Consider the following 23,498-nt stretch of genomic DNA (forward strand, 5'->3'; position numbering starts at 1 on the left):
TCAAGGAATTTGGGAAGTTGGTCTCTACCGCCATCCTGGGATAAACTTACCCTCTTGGATTTTAGGAATTCTCCGAGTCCCTACTGCTTGTGCTCCTACTGATCCAGATTCACCACCAGCATTATCAACTCATTTTATGGGAAAAAAATGTAATCTAAGTTATACTTGTCGAAAAACAGCAGATAAATAAACTCAAATCTTCCTATGAAACACTATCGAACTGTGATACATGCTTAGAACATAATGACCTTCTACTCTTCAGACTCCACTGGGAAAATGTTGAAGTGGACTTGATGCTAAATGACAAAAAACAGAAATGTGAAAGAAAAAATGACAAACAGCACAAAATCTGTGAACAGCAATGAAGAAAAGTCAGAAGAGCACACTGATGTGTGCACAAGCACTGCTTGCCCCATGTTCTCCATACATCAGGCGCAATGGGGATACCTAAGATGGTCGAGAGTCCTTCATGCATATATAGTGCAAACATCCAACATTTTCAGGTACCTTTTGAGATCGTATAAGAAGAGGTTTTGTTTCTGTCTTCACCTCCGCGCTTGGATCCTTCTGTTGTGGAAATAATTTGTTCCTCTATCAAGTGGTGTCTGTCTGCTTACTGCACCAACTTCTGTCAAAGGGCTGCCATCAAAATTAGCTGCTGTTGTCTTTTGCCATCACGGAGTGACTATTTTGCAGGTGCAGAAAAAGTATTTGGCAAAATCCAACATTTGTGATGAATAAAAAAAAATCTCCAATAGGAATAGAAGGGAACATGATGAAGGACATCTAACAAAAAACTACAGCTAATATGTTGGTGAAAAACTGCATGTTTTCACCCTAGGATTGGAAACAAGGCAAGGATGTTGGCTTTTGTTACTTCTCTTCAACATTATTCTGGTTATTCTAGCCAGTGCCATAAGGCAAACAGAAAAAAAAAAGAGAAGAAAGAAATTAAGCAGCTGCATTGGACAGGAATGTGGGTACTTAATTTACAGATGATACAATCTTATATAGGTACAATTCCCAGGAGGTGGGGGGTAAGGAGAGGGAACTAGAATTAAACAAGTTTGGCAAGGTTGGAGGGTAAGATCAATATACAAAACCAACTGTATTTCTATGAAATGGAAAATTACATTCTCAACAGCATCAAAAATAAAGCAGGAGTAAATGTGACTAAAGAAGAGCAAGACTTGTACACTGAAAACTACAAAACATTGTTGATAAAAATTAAAGAGCTAAATAAATGAGGAGACGTTTCATGTTTATGGATTAGAAGTCTCAATGTTATCAATATTGCAATTCTCCCCAAATTGGTATATAGAATAAACATGGTCCCTATCAAAATCCTGATAGACTTTTTGGGTGGAGATTGACAAGTTGATCCAAAATTTTATATGGAAGTGCAAAAGCCAGTCCTGATCTGTATAATGGAATACCATTCAGCAATAGAAAGTCCCATGGTCTGAGTGTGTGTGCTCCCCCTGTCCCCACCATTCATTTGTTAAAGTCCTCATGCACAGTGTGATGGTGTTAGGAGGCGGGGCCCTTGGGAGTGCTTAGGTCATGAGGGTGGAGCACTCATGAGTGGGAACAGTGCTCTTGGTAAAGAGACCCCACAGAGCTCCCTAACCCTTTCCACCAATGGGAACACAACACAAAGTTGGCAGTCTAGCCTGGAAGAGGGCTCTCACCAGAACGTAACCATGCTGGCACCCTGATCTCAGACTTACAGCCTCCAGAATTCTGAGAAGTAAATTTCTATTGTTTATAACCTACCTAGTCCATGGTATTTTGTTTTATCAGCCTGAACTAAGACAAAAAAGAATGAACTATTGATATACAGAACATAGATGAATGACAAAGTATTTATATGGAGCAAATGAAGTCAGGTCAAAACAGAATACATGTTGTGTGATTCCATTTTAATAACATTCTAGAAAATGCCAGCAAACCATTAGAAAATAGATCAGTGGTTGTCTGGAGAAGGGTCCAGTTGAAGGGAAGAATTACAATGGTAGGTAGGTAATTTCAGAACTGAAGGATATGTTTATTATTTGGATTATGACAAAAGTTTCACTGATACATCTACATATCTGTATTTTAAATTATATTGTATGCTTTAAATTTGAACAGTTTATTATATGTCAATTTACCTCAATAAAGCTATTTTTAAGAATCTTTATTTTAAAAAAGGTGACATTAGAGTAGCGTAGACAATCCAAGAATATCTATTTTGCCAGATGTAACAAGAGCTATAAAGGAACAAAGCTAGGGACTGCTGGACAAGAGGGTGGTTGATCTTTTATATCATGTGGTCAGGAAAAGACTCACTGATGAGAAGTAAGAGACTGAGCCATATAGATGTCTCAGGGAAGAATGTTCCAGCCAAAAGAGCAAGTGGAAAAAAAACAAAAAACCCTGAGGGCAGCTGTGCTTGGCATTTGGAAAAATAGCAAGGAGGCTAGAGTGGTTGGAGCAGAAGGAGCAAAAAGCATAGTCATAGATAATATGGTCGGAGAGAAATGAAGATGAGGAGGAGAACAGATCTTGTGGAGCCTGGTGGACCACTCAAAGAACGTGGCATTCTACTTTAAGAAAAGTGCGTAAGTTTTAAGTTATGTTTTGCCAGAAAAGTGATATGATTTCATTTTATCTCTCTAATAGACATTGGTATGGATGGCATTTTTAGCTCATGTTTACTGAGAATTAACTACATGTTAATGGCTCTACCAACTAAAACCATATCCTTGGAGAGACTTCTGATTTGGGAAGCATCAAAAGGTCAATGATTTCTCTCCCTAAAGAAAAATATAAAAGTGGGGGAAAATGCCTAAAACAATCAATTTAGGGCATTGGATATTGCTAAAGGCAGACAAAAAATTGAAAAATATTTACATTTGAAGGGCATCTGGATAGCTCCAACGGTTGGGCATCTGCCTTCAGCTCAGGTCATGATCCCAGGGTTCTGGGATCAAACCCCACGTCAGGAAGCCTGCTCATCAGGGAGTCTGCTTCTCCCTCTCCTTCTGCCACTCCCCCTGCTTGTGCTCTCTATCTCAAACAAATAAAATCTTTTTTTAAATAATAATAATTTTTAAAAAAAAAAGAAAAGTATTTACATTTGACAAACTACTAGGATGGTAGGAGTCTGTGGCAGGAAACTCTTGCCTGGAACAGCTCCCTACCTTTCCCAAGCTCAGTGGTTAAAAACCAGCAGCTTTGCTGCCAGAGGGAAGACTCTGTTTGGGCAGAGGGTAGACATTTTTCCTTTGCCATCTGGAAGTTATGAATTTAGTTGAGAATGAACAGGGAAATCTCACAGTTTTTTTGGTATGTTTTGTTTTTGTTTTGTTTTTTAAATCTCAGTTTTTAAGCTCAAGGTTTCACTTTTTGCCAGTAATTTAATGGAAAGATTCTCAAAACAAGAGATGCAAAAATGGGCAATCATGGGAATGTGCAAGTACAACTGGGGGATGTAATTGTTTATTTAATTTAAATTCATTTAAAATGCAAAGCCATATGTGGCTACCATGTTGAACATCACAGATTTATGTAATCAAAGCCAAGGATGAATGATCAGAAAGCTGAGGGCAGCTGCCCCAATTAAAAGTCAAGATCCATTGCCCAGTTTCTGAACTTGAGCCAATTATCATACTGGGAACTTACTGACTGGGGCTGAAACCCCATGAACAAGGACCCTCCAACACCATAGCAAAGATATATAGTAATGATTCCTCTAATCCTTTCTCGACCTATGACCATTTATTCAAGTAACTACCCTGGAGAACAGCCAGACATTGAGGATTGTTAAGATACAGAGTTTGAGTTAAAATCAAGTTCAAGAATTTTTTAGACCATACAGAAAATATGCCACATATACAAAATACAACCATGAATGAACCATGGACCCTGCTTTGAAAGAGCTTGTAGACCATCATAAACAATAAACACAATACAGTGTTACACACACAAACGTTTCAAGCCTACTGCGGCTCTATAGGTTGTAGTGATGACAAAGTACAGAGTATGTGTTACATACTTTTTAATGTAGAACAATCTTTCTCAACCTTTTGCCTATTATCACCTTAAGGAGCCCTTTTAGATATCTTTCTTCCTAATTCCTAATTCCCATCTCTCCCCTGAAATTAAATATTTAATAATAAAATTTTGTTGGGTAGAGTTGGGCTTTGGAGGGTCACGAACCTTTGTAATATCCAAGATTTTTTCACCCAAACTTACCCATGAGCCAGTATTCACCCCCAGGCGGGCAGTATCATTGAGAAGGCAGACGCAAACTCTCCACATCCTCCTTTCAGTAGAAAGGATTAAGAGACTCTGTGAGAAAGGAACATTTAAACTGGTTTTGAAACACGGGTGCAATTTGCTCAAGCAGAGAAAGAGAGGAAAGAGGTGCAGTTAAGGGCATTTCTGGCATCACATTTCCAGGAGAGAAAAACCCTGCATAACTTAAAGTTTCCACCACTACCTCTGAAATCACACCATCTCCTTACTGCTGCTTGAAAATTCTATCACAGGAAAAGATCAAAGATTACTCTGGAGATACCTGGAATAGACTCGTAAAATATATGAGATTTATATTATTTTTCTTTTAAAGTATTTTTGCTTTTGATGCATTTCTTGTCATCAGCAATTTGGAATATTTCTAAATTACTGTGGAATTTGAAAATCCACTGCTAACATACACATTGTCAGAAGTTTGTAAGAATAAACTTGGTAAAAATTAAAATACCATTTTCTGTAGGAAAACTACCTACTCAAAAATTAGGTATTGAGTTCAATCAGCAGCAGCATCAACATAACTCCAGTGAAAACTTCCTATACTTTACTTGCACATTTTTAAAATTTCATTTTTCCTTTCCAACCAACACCTCAAACACACATACTTCACCATTGCCACCGTATATTTGAACATGATGCAGTGCTTTGAAATATTCTACATAAAAGATGGGGCGCCTGGGTGGCGCAGTCGTTAAGCGTCAGCCTTCGGCTCAGGGCGTGATCCAGGGATTCCGGGATCGAGTCCCACATCGGGCTCCTCCGCTGGGAGCCTGCTTCTTCCTCTCCCACTCCCCTGCTGTGTTCCCTCTCTCGCTGGCTGTCTCTCTGTCACATAAATAAATAAAATCTTAAAAAAATATATTCTACATAAAATATGTAGATACTTTATAATCAATACATGCACTGGATAAGTCCTTGGTTATAAGAGTTAGTCCTGATTTGGGGGCACCTGGGTGGCTCCATTGGTTAAGCGGCTGCCTTCAGCTCAGGTCATGATCCCAGGGTCCTGGGATCGAGCCCCAGTCAGGCTTCCTGCTCAGTGGGGAGTCTGCTTCTCCCTCTTCTATCTCTCCCTCTGCCTCCCCTTTTCATGCTCTCTCTCAAATAAAATATTTTTATTTAAAAAGTCCTGATTTGTGTTTTGTATCTTCACACCAACTTGACAGCAATCTCTTGACCGAAGTAAATATTAAGAAGATCTAATATTGAGATGGAGATAAGAATAAACTCCTGAAAAATTATAACTCACCTTCTCCATTATTAGCTGGAAATATCTTAAGGTCAAATAGGTATGAATATCCAGCCCTTTGTTTTCATTTCCAGGTGGTTAGATCAAGGATCAATTCTCTGTTAAAGTAACATTTCCCCACCCTTACAGTTAGTTTGAGTGCCTTAGGCATGAGTGTTATAAATGGAAAAATATGATTATCTGTTTCTTGGACCTAACATAAAAATCAAACCAATTTAGGATTTTTATTTGTGGCATGAGGCACTGATGACTCTGTTACATTAAAAATTAAAAAAAAAAATCCCTGGGCTAAATACGATATGAGACATTTCCTTTTAGAATGGGGTAGCTATCATGAGGAACCAAGAAAGTTTTGGCTTGGAATATCTCTTCAAAAATTTTTCCTTTAGAATCACAATCATGATGTACAAATAAAATTTTCTAGTATTTTGCCAGCCAATGGTCTCTGATTTAACTACTAAAAATGTGAGAATGGATCTTATAAGCTCTAAGAGTAACCCACCAGAAATAGCTGTCGTATGAATGAAGCCATGTTTTTGAGCTTGTTTCAAGAATGATGATAACCTGCTCTGCTTCTGTTGCTTGAACTCCTTTTTACCACTATTACTATTCATCATCACCATCCCAGTCCGCTGATGCTGAGCCTTTTCCAGGTCTTCAGCCCGTCTGGATTCACTTACTTTCTACCCCAGTCTGGACAGCATGATAAATTATCTTAACTCTTTTTTCACCAACCCGTAGAGTCCGTTTCTTAACCCACTTTCCCTTCCATTTCACTTAGCTTACCAGACCCTAACTCCGGTTTCAACTTTTCAAATCTTTTTTTCCCCACACTCCAGCATCCAGGTGGAGAACCAAAAATAAACATCTGGGCTGAAATAACAAGTTGATTTAAAAATAATAATAATAATAACAAGTGGCCCCTAGGTGGCTCAGTCAGTTAAGCATCTGCCTTCGGCTCAGGTCATGAGCCCGGAGTCCTGGGATCGAGCCCTGCATTGTTACTCCCTCTGCCCCTCATCCCACTCATGCTCTCTCTCTCTCTCTCATTCTCTCTCTCTCTCAAATAAATAAATAAAATCATAAAAAAATAAATAAATAAAAATAAAAATAAAATAACAAATAGCTGTTTTTAAGAAATACATGGGTTTCTTTAATAAACTGTGTCTTTCTTTTTTTAGAGAGAGAAAGCGGAAGTGGGGGGAGGGGTTGAGGAAGGGAGAGGGAGAGAATCTTAGGCAGGCTCCACACCCAGCATGGAGCCAAACTCAGGGCTCAATCTCATGACCCTGAGATCATGACCTGAGCCAAACTGCCTTGTTTCTTTAAAAATGTATTATTTTTTCACCAACAAGTTCTGAAAGGCAATCTTTCATTATTTGTCCTTGTATGTGCTTAGAACATATATATTCTCCAAAATTTCTTGAGATTAGAGTGCTGGTTGTATTAGTCAGTGTGCATTTAACTACAGATAACAAAAAATAATTTTAAGAATTGTCTTAAACAATAGGGAAATACATGATGTCACAAGGTAATACTTGCTGTGGGAGTACAGCTTACAGGGTTGTTTGCCACGTGACTACATAAAGTATCAAAGACCTCGTTTATTGTCACCTCTCTGCTATCTTCATTGTGTTGCCTTTGCCCTCAGGCTGGCTTCACATGGCCCCAAGTTAACTGCAAGAATACCAAATATCACATCTAGATATAATGTCCAAAGGATGAGATGAACCATCTCTTAATATACCTCCTTCTATAAAATGTGAAATACTTTCCTCCCTCAAAAGCCACTTACTGGCTTTCCTGTATCCCATTGAATGGTATGGGGTCACATGACTTTTCCTAAACCAATCACTAACAAGAGATGTCCATACTTAGTCTGGACTTCTTATTTGAGGCCATCTACCATGGATTACAGTGTAGACTATTGGGAGCTACCTCAAGGAAATGGCATTTGATCAAATTTATATAGACTTTCTTTGCTTAAGATTTTGAACCAGGAGGGGCATCTAGGTGGCCCAGTCACTGAAGTGTTTGCCTTCAGCTCAGGTCATGATCTTGGGGTCCTGAGATCCAGCCCCACATTGGGCTCCCCACTCAAGGGGAAGTCTGCTGCTCCCTCTCCCTCTGCTCCTCCCACCTGCTTGTCCTTTCTCCCTCTCTCTTTCTCTCTCTCAAATAAATAAATAAAATCTATATTAAAAAAAGACGTTGAACCAATAAATTTTTTAGCTTACAGTTTTTATTCATCAGCTTAAAGAGAAGAAAATATTAATAGAGTCATTTTTAATCCACATGTACCATATGCAAACAGGGTGAAAAGCATTACGCTAGGCACTATAAGGAATAAAATCTAAGACACAGTCTTTTCAGGCCTCTAACTACCTAGCAGAGGATCAGGCATTAGAATATAAACTGCCATACAAGGTAGACTTTAATGGTCATACTGGGAACAGAGAGCGAGAGTTTCGTTTCTGCCGCAGAGACCATTACATCTAAATCTCTGATTTACGACTACATAAAGCCATAGACAGATGGTACCTCACAGGTTGGAAGAGCACATTTCTCTCCATCTTCACATGAGCAGAGCAGTTCTCCAAATGGCTACCTCCATTTTCACACTCTACGCATCAGTCAGACACCATCCACCAGCCCGATGTTTTACTTTCCAGCATACCGTGGGGCACACTGTACCTTTTAAGTATTCCTGAGGATTGAGTCAGGATTAGCTGCCATTTCTGGAAAATGACAAGAGACCTGCTTCTTAAAAGTGACTCTGCTCTGGAAATGGAAACCGCGGTACAAATGGTCATATGGAGAAGTGGAAGCTGGCAATTTATAAAATCCCCATGCTTTAAAAGAATCAGAAGAAACTTTAAAAAGAATAAAAGACTTCACGGGGTCGCTTTGGAGAACTAGCTTATAAATGAACTAGCTTATAACAGGGCTGGCTTGTAACAGGGCACCATTGGTCCCTCCTGCAATGCTCCTAGGCATCAAGGTTTGTGTTTGCGGCTTTTTTTCCCAGATACTAATAAATTCTAAACCCTAAATTCATAAATGCCTCTACATTAAAAAGGGGTTATCTTATAGACATTAATGAATTATTTTCTGCCCCTCTCTGGAAATCTCTCAGAAATGTCAATAAACATTGGTAATAAGACTTCATGGGTCAAATCAATAAAAATCCCTTGATTTCCACCTCTTCTACATCAAAGCTACTGTACTGAGCAGGTGGGTCTCTGACCCTGTTTTCTTATCAGCAGACACTAACAAAGAGGAGTTAAATGGTGCTCAGGGGAGTGCTAACTAAAGATCAAAGCACCCTGGCTCATCTGTGAGCCCCTCTTTGAAGTTCCTTCCTGGGCCCCATCTTCCTGACAGACCTGTCTTCACAGTTCATGTTCCTTTGCCATTTCAGACACTCATGATAAAAAATCCCAAACCACTGGCTGGTTCTTTTTAATTTGAAATCTGTTAGCCTTTATTATAAAGTAAACTATGTTTATTATGGAAAAAGTAAAGAAAAAAATACAAATAGGCAAAAATAAAATACATGTTAAATGTAATTCCAACTGCCCAGAGGCAATTATTGTTAATTCCTTAGTGTATATATAGTTCCAGACTTTTCTGTGCAAAAAAACAAACAGACAAAAACAAAAACAAAAAACTCTAACACTATATTGTTTTGAATCACAATAGTCTAACAACTTTCACCTAACAAATATACTTGTACAACAGCGTCTTTTCAAATGGCTGCATACCATCCCATTGCACGGATACAGTATTTAACAAACTGCCACTGGTTTTATAAATGCAGATAGGTATGTCCTTGTTCTTTTACTACAAACAGTGGTCAAAGAGAATATCTGGTTTGCACATCTCTTTATGTCCTTAAGAAAATCTATACTTTAGAACACTAGATTTTTCTATACTTTTTCTTATTTGTTTAAAAAAGAGAGAAAGAGTAAGACAAAGAATCATAGAATCGTTAAACGTTATTTGGCATATTATGGGTCACCCGTGGGTGGCTCAGTTGGTTAAGTGTTCTACTCTTGATTTCGGCTCAGGTCATGATCTCAGAGTCGTGAGAGTGAGCCTGCTTGGGATTGTCCTGCTTGGGTTTCTCTCTCTCCCTCTCCCTCTGCCCCTCCCCCTACTCATGTTCACCCTCTCTCTCTCAAATAAATAAATAAATAAAATATGTTGTTTTGTAAAGTTACTTGGCATATTTGAATATGGCTATGTATTATGATTAATGATTTATTTGTACTCTTTGAGGCATATATTTTCAAAAGGTCATTGAAATTGATTATCAATAAATTCATATGCATTCATATAGAAAGGCAGTACAGGTGAAAGAGAGATGAGAAAGAAACCATGCCACAGAAAGAAGAGAGTAACTGTGGAAGGAAGAATCCATGGGTTAATTTTCAGTTAATTTCAATATTCTGACAACCAACTTAGAAAAGTAAACATTGTGGGTGAGAAAATTCTCACTGTGTGATAAAAAAAAAGAAGCACAGACAATTCAAGAGAGTCAGAGTTTTTCCCTGGTACTCAGGATAAAGAAATGTATCCCATGTATCTTTATATAAAGACTTTGATCAATAAAATTTTTTCATCCAGACACCACAGGTCCTGTCCCCATGCTCTAATAAAATCACCTTTTTGCACAAAAAAAAAAAAAAAAATTTTTTTTCATCCAACATTTCTTCTTTATAAAGCCAAGGGCACAATACTAAATCTCATTTCAGGAGAAACACTTTTATAGGAAAGCTAATATAGTCCAAGTAGATGTCTGTTGATCTAAGCTGCTGCAAGGACTGAATCTAAAGGACCTCATGATGGTCCCATAAATGGCTTCTTTCCAACATCTCTCCCTTTGATCATAAATTAGGAGGACTTCACTAGCTGGGGAACTCCAGAACTGCCTGCCAGCAGGGTCTACTTTTACCTTACTCTCTAAGTTTGTTCAAAAGCCTACGTAACCACTACGTTGAGCCCCCATAGAGCAAGATAGAGATGATTGGGTCTGGAAATCTTTTAGGGCAGCTATTTTGTCAACGAGCTGCTTTCACCATAGAGGAATCTCAGGGTAGTTTGAGTAGAATGAAGGTTGCCGACTCAAAAGCCCTAGCCGTCACTAGACATGCAATGGGGCTCCATGTGAACAGTGGCAAATTGGAGATGCTTACTGAAAGACATTCACACACCAAAATACAGAAACAGTGTGGCAGCCAGTCTCCCAGCAGAATTGGGCCTGCAGGCAGCCAGTTGGGACCCTAGCTGACAAGAACCGCTTTGGAACAGCTATGCTTCTTATTAAGCCAACCAGAATGAGTTCACTGTGAAATGTACAGCCAAGTCACTGGATACAAATACTTAAAATATTCACCATTTGAAACTTGGGCTTCATTAGCCAAGAAAACTTAGTTAGTTCTCTTAGCAATAGTAGTCAGTCAGGATGACAGGGCTTCTAATCCATGAGAGTATCACCACATCATCCGTGTAGACAACCTGTTTGTTTTACTATTTGTTATAACAAAAGGATGTGAATCCAATTGACCTAAATAATAATAACAAGATTTTGGTTTATATGGATAAGAAGAGAGAATAGAACATAGCTTTTACTTATCTCCGACTGAAATGGAGCAGAACACCATCTTATCCATCTTGATTCTGACAGGGGTATTATGAAGAATTCCTATGCACTAGAAAGGCCACTGCCCTAGGGTGCCTGGCTGGCTCAATCAGTAGAGCATGTGACTCTTTATCTCAGGGTCCTGCGTTCCAGCCCCATGTTGAGTGTGGAGATTACTTAAAAATAAAATCTTTTAAAAAAAAATGTCCCTCCCTCTTGTGGCTTTCTTCACTCCTTAATGTAGCCATTCTTTGATATAAACAGTCAAACTGAAAGACAGCAATATTGACAAACAGAATACATTTAAGGAAGAAATTTTGACTTCTAACTTTAAGGTCGAAGCAAATGTTTCTGGACAATGACCCATGGGGAAATGATCTTTGAATAAAAACGGCTTAGTTTTTTGCAGAGCTAAATCCAAGCATTCCATCCCATCCTTTCAACACTCAAGTTAACAAATGAGTCATTAAACATGTGACCTTTTTTTTTAATTGTTAAGATTTTTTTTAACTGGAATAAAGTCAGTCCTAGCCAAGTTAGTACACCCTGATGCTTCTATACTACCTTTTTGAAAAAGAATAAATAAACTCACAGGGGAAAAAAAAAATACCTATTAATGTAGAACTTTCCTTATCTTTACCTTTGCCTCTACCCAAATTTTATTGAAGCTGACTCACTTGGCTCCATGGATGGAAAAGCACTACGGTCTCTCCCTCCGAGAACAGAGAGGGAGGAACCTTCAGCCATAAATTGTGAATGTTCTCCCTCCCTCAAATTCTGGGACAGGAGGAGGAAATGGGATGGGGGAGTGGAAGAGAGATGGTAACTAACGGTGATGGTCGGGACAAATGCCACTTACTGAGCCCTGGCAGCCATTAATGTCTCAGGAATACTTAGTGTCCTGTTGTGTCTTCAGCTGTGGGTTTCAGCCACAATTCTGAAACACCAGGAAAGGTCAGACTCCACATTCTCTTCATATGCAATAGATATTAAAACCAGCCTGAAATTTATGCCTTGAATTTTCCATCCGACCATAGTAGAAAAGATTTTTCGTCATTTGGAGATATGTTCCAGAACAGTTTCCAAGTCAGAATAAATAAAACCGTTTGCCTTTGGGTACTTGATATTTTATAGTTTCAAATTTGCTATTTTCAGCCAACCCTAGGCTTTTCACCCTAGTGAAAAACTCTAATTCGTCTGGATAGAGAAACGGTATAACCAACCAGTTTCTCACAGTGAGCTGTTGTACGGGCTTCCCTGACCGGGATGCTGGAGATGGAGCCAGCTGATGGCTAAGAATGAGGACAGTCCATTCACACGAGAGGAACGCACAGTGCAGGTCAGCTTCCTCCTGGAGATCTGAGCATTATCCCTGAATAAATATGTATATCAGAATGAATCAACTCCAATATACTGGGTACAAGCTTGGGCTTCAGAGTCAAATGCCTGAGCTGCTGGTCCATCTCAAACCCATATTAACTCTGTGAAACTGAGACAATTGCAGAACTTTCTAAGCCTCTGTGCCATCATCCCTAAAATGGTGTCTCACTGGTAGCTGTGAAGCCAATGCTCGGTCATGCAAATGCAAGGTTTGCATTGTACTCAAACAGTTGTTACTATTAAATTTCACATTACATTCTAACGGAATTAGAATGGATTATTTTAAAGACTCCAGAAGGAAGAGGAGGTGCAAAAGGGGTGCAGTGAGAGAAGACTTTTAAGGAAATATTTGACAGACTAACTTGTGATCAGTAATTTTACCACTTACTGCACACACTGCCCATCTTCTGGTTAACTATTCTCCACTGCCAGATTGAGCTGCCCGATGTGGGGTTTTGGGTTTGGGTTTTTTTCTTTTGTTGGTTTTTGTTTTGTTTTGTTTTTTGGGTTTTTTTGGGAGGGGGACACCACATTATTTTTGGTGTGATACTGCTTTCTTTTAAAGATTTTGTTTATTTATTTGAGAGAGAGAGAGAGAGAGAGAGAGAGAGAGCAAGTGCATGAGCAAGGGAGAGGGGCAGGGGGAAAGAGAAGGAGAAGCAGACTCCCCAGGGACCAGGGAGCCCAATGTGGGCCTCGATCCCAGGACCCTGAGATCATGACCTGAGCCGAAAGGCAGATGCTTAATGAACTGAGCCACACAGGCACCCCTAATATTGCTTTTTTTTTAAAGTGATATTACCATGTGACATTTATCCAGATTGTTATGTCCATAGTTCCTTGACTGAGACCAATAGTTCCTTGAAATGGGTATGCTTTTTGTGATGTGCTATAAATGAGAAAGTCACAAAGATTCAGATCACAAAATTTTACATAGAAACAATACATGGAAAGGCCCCCTATACCTAAATGCTTTTACTTCCAACTCACTCCCTGTAACAGCACTAGAATAGAGGGAAATTTTTCCACTGAAATAAAAATTAGAAAGCAAATTCACGTTTTTAAAATTTTAAATAAAAAAAGGAATTTGTTTCATTTTCAAATCCTTGTTAGAGAGGCAAAAGTCTTTGAATTCAGGTTATTTTATATGATAGGGCAACTCTGAGAAAGTAATATAGGCATGTTCCATGGACTGAAGTTGAAGCCTCATCCCCGTTGTGGTGCTAACTGGAGATGGTTCCTGTGGGAGATAATTAGGTTTAGATGAGGTCATGAAAACTGGACCCTCATGGCAGGATTAGTACCCTTACAAGAAGAGACTTGAAAGAGTTTGCTCTCTCCCCTCCCCAACCATGTGAGGACACAGAAAAAGGCAGCCAATCTACAAGCCAGGAGAGTCCTCAACCAGAAACTGACCATGCTGTCAACGTGATCTTGAACTTCTAGCCTCCAGAACTGTGAGAAATAAGTTTCTGTTGCTAAAGCCACCCAGTATATGGTATTTTGTTACGGCAGTTTAAGCTGAGTAAAGCAGCATTCTACATATTTTTATTATCACCAAAAGTTTTGGAGTATGTTGAAATAAATGTGTACATTGTTACAGAAATAAAGCTATTATTTTGAATGGAATCCTTGGACGCTTTAAAAGAGGTCGTAAGATTAAAAAAAAACAATTCTGGGATTATTTACGTAGATCTGAATAAAAAGAAATAATTATGTGCTGCTGGCTCCCTTGCTAGGGCACATGTGAGTTGTACTGACCCAGCAAAACCTCCTCGAACTGAGCGTCCTGCTAAGAGAGCAAGAGGAATCCCAATCTAAAGAGATTAACTCAAAATTCACCTGCCATACTGGTTGACAAATAATTTCAATTTAAATATAAGAAGTTTATACTTTTCTCATTACCATGAAAGACTAAAGTAAAAATACCAACGTGGTAAAGCTGAACGGTCAGGATAATTGCCCCTTACTCAGAATGCATGAGATTTGTGCTGAGCGCCTTGGATTCATTCCTTAACTTTCTGGATTTCAGGGTCCTCATCTGTAAAAATGGGAATGACAATAATAGTACCTGTATCACTGAACTGTTGAAAGGATTTTAGAAAAGTGCTTGGTTTATGGCAAACTCTCAACTCATATGCAATGGCCTATCTGAATATTGAATTTGGTTCATAAATAACGTTGGTCTAAAAGAGGAAGCACAGACTCCAAAAGACTCTCGGAAAAACTAACAAATCAGTTTTTTATTCAGACCCTACTGAATATTCAGGACACCTTTTATAAGAAAAAATTACCTCTACACCATGAAAACAGTAAGTTCTGTGGCATCATACGAGAATTTTTTACAGCATACATTTATTCATCTACAGTTTTGGATGAGAGTGGAAGAAATTTAGAGAAAAGATGTTTAACATTCACATGTAATTAGTTTTGTCAGAATACATAAGTAATTGAAATATAATTTTTATGCAAGGTTTATAAAATACAAATCTTCTCAGTGGTCCTAAATCTGTTTTCATTGCAGACTTAAAGTTTGGTTGGTTTTTTTTAATTCAGACAAATACGATTTAATATTAAAAGTTTTAATTGTTCTATCAAGGTACCATTTGTCATTCCAACCACATTGCTTTTGAGAATTTCTGCCTTTTAAATGTGTATTTAGACTATTCGGGGATTGTTCCTTCTGAACCTTTTGAGTGTTCTTTTCCTCCTTGTCCTCAGGTAATTTCCTGACACACAAGCATTGTCCCGTGCTCAGAGGAAGACTCTAGGGGGTCCTCTGAAGATCTCTCAAATTCTCTGAAGCTCCCTCCTTCAGGTGTTCTGCCCTATAAATGTTTTTGTTTTGGTTTGTTTTTTTTACTGAGATACAATCGTCATATAGAATCGTGCGAGTTAAGTAGACAACATGTTGGATTTAATGCATTTACTGCCTCTGTCCCATCATGACCACTTTTTCATGCTGGGAACAATTAAGACCCAGTCCCTTAGCAACTTTGACGTTTACAATACAGTATTGTTGAATTGTATAATCCCAACGCTGTGCATTAGAGTTCCAGAACTTTCCTACTAGTTGAAAGTATATATACTTAAACGTCTCCCAATTCCCCTACCCCAGTCCCCTAGCAACCACCATTCTACCCCCTGTTTTACAAGTTCAGCTTTTTTCTATTCTACATATAAGTGATATCATACAGTATTTGTCTTTCTGTCTGACTTACCTCACTGAGCATAATGGCCTGCTACTTTAGCCTCTTAGCCTACCTGATTTCTCAGTTTCATCTCATCAACTCAGGGTTACCACTGACTTCCATCTGGGAGTGTCCTGCTTTTGCCGTGGCCTGGAAACTCTCAAGTGGTAAACTGGGGGAATGGTAGGGCTTACCTTGTTTGTTTCTCCTCTCTCAGGGAATCCTGTCCTTCGTTGTTTGATGTGTCGTGTCTTGATAAACCATTGTTTCACATATGTTATCCAGTTTTTTGTTGTTTAAGCAAGGGAGTAAGCCCCATTCCCTATTACTTCAAAAGGGCTCCCATGGCAAGAATGTGGAGAAAGGGGAACCCTCTCACACTGTTGGTGGGAACGCACGCTGGTGCAGCCACTCTGGAAAATAGTATGCAGTTCCTCAAGAAGTTAAAAATAGAGCTACCCTATGACCCAGCAACTGCACCACTGGGTATTTACCCCAAAGATACAGATGTAGTGATCCAAAGGGGCACGTGTACCCCAATGTTTATAGCAGAAATGTCCACAATAGCCAAATTATGGAAAAAGCCCAGATGTCCATCGACAGATGAATGGGTAAAGAAGATGTGATATATACACAATGGAATATTACCCAGTCACCAAAAAAATGAAACCTTGCCATTTGCAATGCCATGGATGGAACGCACATCATGCTGAGTGAATTAGTCAATCAGAGAAAGACAATTATCCTATGGTTTTACTCATATGTGGAATACAAGAAAAATGCAGAGGATTATAGGGGAAGGGAAGGAAAACTGAATGGGAAGAAATCAGAGAAGGAGACAAACCATGAGAGACTCTTAACTATAGGAAACAAACTGAGAGTGGCTGGAGGGGAAGTGGGTTGGGGGATGGGGTAACTGGGTGACAGACATTAAGGAGGGCTCGTGATGCTATGAGCACTGGCTGTTATATGCAACTGATGAATTCCTGAACTCTACATCTGAAACTAATGATGTACTCTATGTTGGAATAATTGAATTTAAATTTAAAGAAAGGAAAATTAAAAGAGCACCTGCACTGGTAAAGCCCTATTCATTCTCCCAGTTGATGAATATAGAACGCTTGATTGCCTCAGCTAATTCCATGATGCTTCCCACTACCACTAATGGCCAGTCTCACCTCTGCTCCAGTTGGATGGTGATCTGGCCCCACCAATGGTCATTCAGCATGTCTCCTGCTCTTCCTCACCTCAGCTAGAAACACTCTCTGGGAAGGGACTCCAAGACGTAGGGGGAAAGCACACAGATGAAAGAAGAAACCAGAACAAATTCAGTCCACATAATTTAAAGATCCCTTGCCCTTGACAATGGATTCGTCATCTTCTCATTGTACTTACATATATACATGCATATAAACTATCTTCGAGAAAAATCACATGACGTTCAGTTTTTCATGACTTCTTCTTTCTTTGTCCAAGGCCTTCCTCAATCAGTTACAGCCCAGGAAAAACACAAACTAAGGTTCCTGTGTCCCCATGGTTTCAACCCACCACCACCCAGAACCACTCGATATCCCAGTGGGCCTCAGTGCACATCTGGGGAAAAGTCAGTCCACATTCCCATGATCTGATCACATTCCCTTCAATGGTGGCCCTTGGGGGCTGCAGGGGTGAACAACTGGAGTTCAGGTGGGGCTCAGGTGACCCATTTGGGGAAGATGCCTGAGCAGCCATTAAAAGCAGGCTTGGGGCATGAAAGCAAGCCCATGCATTTTCACAGGGAATCCCGTGGTCCCCAAGAGCCTGAAGTGGGTGTGGGAGTGGGGGAGGCAGGAGAACAGAAGCTTCTGGTTTACAGGTGGTCCAGCCCAGTGAGGCAGTGGTGGCTGGAGGATGGGGCACCCAGACCGGGGGCTCCAGTCACCCAGCTCTAAGGGTGGTACTGCCCCACTGTAAAACTCTTATAAGGAACCATAACGAAATGTATTTAACTATTTAGATATTTCCAGTAAGAAACCTGGTTCTCTCCGCATCCGACGTAAATTACTTAGAAAAATCAGACTCAATAATTTAGTGACAACAAGTAATTTTATGTAAAAAAAAAAAAAAAAAACACCTTAAGACTTCAGCAGAAAAATTTTCCCCTCACTGGTCAAGTGGGTTTCTGGCAGGCAGGGACTAAAATAACAAAAAAAAAAAAAAAAATCTGGGGAACAGATTACAAGAACATGGATGAAGCAAAGCCTGCTTCTTGAAAAGCAAAGTATTGGAAATCCATTCCAACCAGTATTTGTGCATAAGAGATACAGTTGTATTTGTCTGCAAAGAGGTTCTCAAGTTCGAGTCCCATGATTGGGCTCAGACATCCAGCAGATGTCCTCACATAGCAGTGAGCCCCGAAGGGAGAGTTTATGCAGCCATAAGGTGTCACGGGAAGGTAAAGCAGTGCTGTCTGCCGGGGGTTCCTTCATCCGTTTCACCTCAAACATTCGCTCAAACTTCGCTAGCATGTAAGGCTGTCATGTGGAAATAAAAGGAAATCTTCCAGAGAAAAATCCAACCATATCCTGCGAAGCTAATTCCTTGCTAGATTTGTTTGTATGCGTTTGCAGCTGACTAAAAGGCAGTTTATTATTTCTTTCAGGGAGCAGAGCTTCTTCTTTTGGGAAAAAAACAATCTGAAAATGGTTTTTATAAATTAACAAGATCTTTTTATTGCCTTGGGTCAGTAACGAAGTGGAGAGATTTGTTTATATGTTTCTCTCATTACATTCTTAAATAAATTTCGCAAACCAAACAGGAAGCTTAGCTTCACTAAAGCATAACGGAGGGAAAAGTGTTGTTATCAGAAACAAACTTGGAAAACGTCCAAAATGCAATATAACTTTGCAACGTATTACAGTGACAGTAAAAGACAAAACTAGGTTTGATTTAAAGTCACACCAGTAACACAGACTGATATTCCGCACAGAAAACTTACTTCCTATGCTCAGAAGGAGAAATAGAGAGAAGGCCAGAGTTTTCAAAGAGAAATATGATCAGGAATCACCTTTAAACTCCAGCTGGACGTGCATATTGCTTGTGCCTGACATTAATTCCAGCTGAAATTTAAATGAATCTTACCAGAAAATTGGCAACATGGAGACATGAGAATGAAGTATAAAATATTAGGTGTTTGATTTGTGCAGGAATTTGGACTTGTTCTGAGACTAAAAAAGATACACAACTTAAAAAAGTACTAAGAGTTAGTGAGCAGGTCTATTTGTACAGAGAAAAGACTACGTGAAGCAGTTCATCCTGAAGGGAAGTGATTATGTCAGACTGCTTAGGAAAAGAATCAGGTGTAAGCTTTAAGGAATCAGGATTTGTTTAAAGGGTCTTAGGTAGCCGTCGTTATGCTGAAATGAGACAAAACGCACAAGGCCGTGAGAATTACAGAACCAACCTTCATCCGTGCCCTTCCCACATTGTCAGCACCTTGACTCTTAACCAGAACTGCTTGTTTGGAAGGTAAAGCACATCAAGGAGGAATTGGCTGCAAGTATCACCCCCCATCCCCTGACACCCCAAAATATGTCCCTTTCACAAAGAGAAGAAACTTCTGCTCCAGAAAAAAGCCACCCAGGCAAACTCCAAAGAGTAAGTGGCCGCAAAACAATAGTTTTTGTCAATTAATAATTATTTCTAATAAACTCTGGTTAATAATTATCCTCTATATATTTGTCCTTCTTTTAAAAGCAGTTGTCTGTCCAGTTAGTCCAGTGAGGTGCAGTAGAGACAGTGTACAGGATTGTTCTCTTGGAGGGGCAGGCAGCAAGCCGGCTGTGGAGCCCGACCGTGGAGTCTTCGATCAGAAAGGTGATCAGCACTGTGAAAGCCCCAGGGGCCATTGGTTCCTACAGTCAAGCAGTGTGAGTCGACAGGACCATTTACATTCCTGTGGACCCTTCCTGTGGATAGCTGGCAGGGACCCTTCCTGTGGATAGCTGGAGCCAGGAGGGCAGGGACCCTTCCTGTGGATAGCTGGCAGGGACCCTTCCTGTGGATAGCTGGAGCCAGGAGGGCCAGCAAAAGAAGCCAAACTAGCTCTTAGAAACAAGGGTGGAATTCTGAAAGCTGCAGGCTGTGACTTCACTAACGTGGTAAAAACAACTGTGTTGCCGGCTGACCTGAGTGACTTCAATACTGCCAATGAAATTAACATACGGCATTTCAAGAGTAGTTTTCCTGTGAGAGCTGCAACTTACCAGCTTGCCACTTTGCCCGAAGGAGGCCACGTGGAGACTGAAACAGTGGCTGGCCGAGGACCTCTCACAACGGCATCGCCAAAAGTGGGTTCAGCATTACTTAGTCTGGAATTATCATAATGCTTTTAAATTAACATCTGAATTTTTACACTTGATGTTGGAAAGTGTACGACTGACTAAAACATTGGAGGTTATTATGGAAATACCACATAATAAGGGGAATTGAGCATGAATTGAAGATCAGATGCCAAATCCAGGTACTAGTGTTACAGATCACGCTGACGCACACTCATGTTACTGGATGTGGGAAGAGACACTCATTACGTACATACTCAAATAAATAAAAGGAAAGGGAAATAACATGTAAGAGAGATGACTCACTTTTCCTGATAAATAATAAAGAGCACACCTAATTCAATTAAATCCTATTAATTTAATGAGGTGAAATATTTAGTTCTCACATCAGCTATATAATTCTTCTTTCACTTGAGTAAAATTAAAGTGTTGAAGTTTGAACAGTAGAGGTAAAGGAGAAGAAAGTGGACCAAAATTTTAATAGGTCATATTTTTCTAATGGAAATAAAATAGACACACAGATTTAGATAAATGGATGGATGGATGGATGGATGGATGGATGGATGGATGAATGAAAGCAATAATCTTCAGCTTCTGGCCAAGATGGAATAACAGATCAGATTTATCCTCCTGCCTAGAGCAACCAAGAATACCAAATGAAATATTAGGAACAATGGCTTTAAAGACTGAACCTCAGACACTGAAGGACAGTGATCCCTAAGAGATAATAAATGACACTGGGACTGTGCCAGTTTACGGCTTTAAGAGTTTCCAGACCCCAATGCAGGAAAGCCCAACCTGAGGACAAGGTCTCCCTGAGTTAAGGAGCTGCAAGCGAGACTCTGGGGAGACAAAGGAAGCTAGAACTGGCAACCTAGAGAGTGAAAGCTGCCTGCAGGGAGAAATCTGGGAATGTGCAGATGGTCCTCTGCAAGTACTCAGCCAAGTACTGACCAGCACCTGCATGTGAGGAAACAGTGTGAGGCCAGGGAAAGAACCACCTGAAGGATTAGAGGGAACAGCACCTGCCGCACTCACAGGACCTGGAGTAGTGTCTGCTCCCCCCGCCAGAGTGCAACACTTCCTAATGCATGGGGCATCCGAGGGGATTTGCCTCCGTCGCGGGGGGAAAAATTAGCCTTACACTGTCTGCTCCTTTGATCCTACAAGATCCGAAAGAATCCAAACCCAGGCAGTAAAAATTGTTAGATCAAAAACTGTTAGATGCACATTTTATTTTTTGATATGCCACTACCCATTTTGCCTCTAAAAAGTTTATCAATTTACACTGTCCATTTTTTTTTTTCACAGAGTTGCCATCAAGGGATTTATTTGTCAGTCAGATGAGTGAAAATATTCATCTTCATGGCTTAACTCCCTTGTCCTTTATCAAGTCTTTAATGTGACGTGGCTACCACCATGAATTGCTAACTTTTACTACACTCTGCAGACAGACTTGCACCAAGCTCGGTCTGGTCGATATGATCTAATCTTGTGCCAACACACACGTGCAGCAGGGGCCCTGTTTGTAGGGCAGCCGCCCTCTCCTGTGAAAGAGAATTCAGATTCCAATTACTGGCATTTTCTTCTATTTCTCAAACAAAAGGCAATCCAGTTGGCCCTGGAACAACATAGGTTTGAACGGCCCAGATACACTTACATATGGATTTGGGGTTTTTTTTTTTAATAAATACAATACTGTAAATGTATTTTCCCTTCCCAATGAGTTTTTTTCCTTTTCTCTAGCTTACTTTTTTATACGAATACAGCATATATACATACAACAAACAAAATATGTGTTAGTCAACAGTGTTAATCAGGTGTTGATGCTGTCAGTAAGGCTTCCTGTCAACAGTAGGCTACAAGTTAGTAAAGTTTTGGGAGAGTCAAAAGCTACAAGTGGATTTTCAACTGGACGGGAGTTGGTATCACTAACCCCCATGTTGTTCAAAGATCAACTGCATATTAAAAGTTCACCTTACTGGATTTAAATTATATTTTACCAGTGAGTTCAGAATAAAACAATGCATAAAAATACATCCTTAAGAGGCACATAGATTTGAATTCAAATTTCTTCTTATAAATTACCTACTAACTTCATCCAATTTTACCCTAAGCAAGATAAATTGATTTCCCTTGTTTCCTTATCTGAAAAATGAAAAGGTTAATATATACATTTAAAGGGTTTTTTTTGTGTGTGTGAGGCAAAAGGGAGATAATAAAAGGAATGTCATTATGGAAATAGTGAAGATATGTGTTCCTCAATTAAGAGATCACCCAGTGTGTTCTAACTTTAAAAAGTAAACTATAATCAATTTATACTAAAATTGCCTTCATTAAACTTTGAGGATTTTCAGAATAAAGGAACAAAGGTGCTGGTAGGAAAATCAGCAATGAACTGTTGGCTTTATAAAATTTTATTTCACTTGCAAACTTAAGGACAGCCAAACAAGTTACAAAGCTACAAAATTTACAAAGACCACCCCCTGAAATAAAGAAACCACTTGACCACAAAGAAAAAAAAGCACTGTCACTGTGGTAGTTTCCTTGCAGCTGCTGGAACAAATTACCACAAATTTAATGAATTAAAACAACACAAAACCACAAATTTATTATCTGATAGCTCTGGAAATTAGCAGCCTGGAAAAAAAAAATGACAGAATTAAAATCCAGATGTTGGCAGGGCTGGCATCCCTCGGATGTGCTAGGAGAGAATCCTGTTCCCAGCCTTTCAGCTTCTAGAGGCTGCCGCATGGCTTGTGGCTGCTGCTTCCCCCCAGCTACGTGTTTCCACAGCCACTTCACACTGATCTGCCTCCCTCCTATAAGGACCCGGGTGATGGCACCCGATATTCAGGATAATCTCACCTCAAGATCTTCCATTTATCGAATCCACAAAGTCCTTTTGCCATATACGGTAACATTCACAAATTGCAGGGATCAGGACATGGATATCTGGTGAGGGGAGCAGTTTTTCAGCCTGTCGCAGTAAACGGTGCAAACACACAATTCAGGTAACAGAGTACGTAAAGAACACTCCACTGAACCATGGAAATCAACAGATTACGAACCACTGATCCTTCAATGCTTCCTCCTCAATAAAACTTGCCCTGACTCCCTTCAATAAGTTGTGGACATTCGTGTTCAAAGGTGACTCCGTGTATAATAGTATGCATGGCAAACAACAAAAGAAATCTTGGTCGGGCGTCTACCGTGTGCCATGCACTGTTTGGGCACTGGGGGTACAACAGGGAACAAATCAAAATCTCTGCCTTCATGGGACTCTCATTCTAGCAGAGGGACAGCAGTGTTCCAGGATCTTTTTAAGCACCACCAGCAAGGTATGTCTTGGTTGAAAAGTAGTGCGATTCACACATTCTTTATTCCTCTACTTTAAAGATCTGGAAAATAGTAAA

At 39.7% G+C, this 23,498-nt stretch overlaps 1 pseudogene; it reads left to right on the plus strand.

The window, feature by feature from the left end:
* LOC123793042 (2-iminobutanoate/2-iminopropanoate deaminase-like) overlaps window positions 1-20,127 on the plus strand; it is a 34,035-nt pseudogene extending 13,908 nt beyond the window's left edge.
* The last annotated feature ends 3,371 nt before the right edge of the window (window positions 20,128-23,498 follow it).

Source organism: Ursus americanus, chromosome 13 (genome assembly GCF_024610735.1).
Source record: "Ursus americanus isolate L20-20 chromosome 13, mUrsAme1.1.p, whole genome shotgun sequence".
NCBI lineage: Eukaryota > Metazoa > Chordata > Mammalia > Carnivora > Ursidae > Ursus > Ursus americanus.